Raw genomic sequence first — 1,838 nt, 5'->3', positions numbered from 1 at the left:
CCTCTTCCTAAAAAAATGGATCTCCAAAGGCAACACACATCCTTTCTTAACACATCTCTCCTCTTGACAAGGAGCAGTCATGACAAGATGCAAAGCTGAGGCCTGTCACTTGTCCCTCTACATACCAGTTTATGCTCACCAACTGGTTAACCTACAACTGGTATTTATTTCTGATGACAGCGTTATCTTTGAGATAAGGCTCTAGTGTGTGACTCAGGAGAGATGGGTTCTATTTCTGGTGCTGGTACCAAGCCGCCGTGTGACATGGGCCGTTTCACTTTTCTTCTCTGCCTGGTTTTGCCGTAACCCTTCTTGTCCATTGAGAAATGAGTTGTGGTGAAATGGGGAGGCATTAAGTGATCAGGATTGTGGTTATCTCTGTAACACCAATAGTATATGAAAATACACGTGGAAGTTGGGTATACAGAAAAAAGCCCAAGATACGTGATCTTGTTAAATCCAATAAAAGACAGCGCAATGCTGTTCTCTTTATCATTAAACTAACCCAATCCTGCTTTTCAATTTTTTGTTGTTATTTCCTACAAACAGTGAAATTACTGATATTTATTCCACTAAAACTTAGATGCTGCACCATCTTTCCTCTTCCTCTCTTTGCAGGACAAGACAAATGTCATAATATTCTTTCTGTAGTGGAATTTTAAGATAGAGCAAAACGTGTTTGAGGGCTGTGAACTGATTGACCTCTGAAATACTGTTTTTTCTGGCTGACCTTTTTCTTTTAAAGAAGAAAAAAAACCCTCAGTTGTGCCTACTAAACATCTCAAGTTTGAAGATCAGCATTAGATTGTCATAATCTTTATTTAGCACAATGTTTTTGTTGAGTTATTTGTTTAAAGCTGACGCTTCCTGACAGTATTAGGTTACATCTTAGGGAGATACTGTGAGCTGTGTTTGAAGCTGTGTCTTGGATTTACTGCAGCTGCTGTAAATATCAGCTAAGCAACCTTCATAAATTATGCTAAAGGCATTTCTCAGTTATATAAGAATTATTCTGGTATGTAAATGAATTTCTGTCATCAGATACTTGTAAACTATTATAAAGCTAGTGACTTCACGGCATTTAAAACTTCCTGTGTGAGGGTCATTCCAGTTTACAGGAGCGTGAACACGTGTATGTCGTATTCTGTGTGGCACACTTGCAAAATGGACCTTGCCATTTGTGTAGCTGTTACAGGTCTCCCACAGCCTGGCACAACCTGCAAATGCATAAGAAATGGGGAAGGTTTATAGGTCAGAGATTGTACAGGTGGAGAAAGAAGTTCCTCAAATATTCTCTAGAAATGTGCTTTACTCTGAGCACTGAGCACAGTGCGCACGAGGCGGCACCAAGCTCAATACAGCAACACGCTAACACAGATGCTTTTGAACTCCAGAAAACTGCTGTCCTCACTGGGGGAGCTATGAGACAGAACCCATCAGAAAGGGGTAGAGAACGTAGAAGAATTGCTCTTACAGCCTTCATTTTGATTTTGAGGCAGTCTAGCCTGAGTTATGCAAGTAGATTTTACAGGCTAAGACCAAATGGAGTTAGAAAACTTATTTAGATTAAGCCAGAGTTGTTAGGCAGAGTCCAGGCTCGAGCCCAGTGGCCAGTCACTCCCCATGGCATGCTCCAGCATTGTGGGGTTTGAATAGGTGGGTCCATTTCTGTGCGCCATCTCTTCAACATTGGTAGCACTAGCTGCAGTCCTTTGGAGCTGGAAGCACATGGTCACACACTCCAACTGTGCACGTCATTGCTCCCTGGCACTGATTTTGCTCTTGATCTTTCACTCTCAATGACTCATTTCTGGTGAAGGGAAAAGACAGGAAAGAGT

The sequence above is a fragment of the Buceros rhinoceros genome, unplaced genomic scaffold (genome assembly GCF_000710305.1).
Source record: "Buceros rhinoceros silvestris isolate BGI_N320 unplaced genomic scaffold, ASM71030v1 scaffold9206, whole genome shotgun sequence".
In the NCBI taxonomy this organism is placed as follows: domain Eukaryota; kingdom Metazoa; phylum Chordata; class Aves; order Bucerotiformes; family Bucerotidae; genus Buceros; species Buceros rhinoceros.
Note: the sequence above shows the minus strand (reverse complement) of the source record.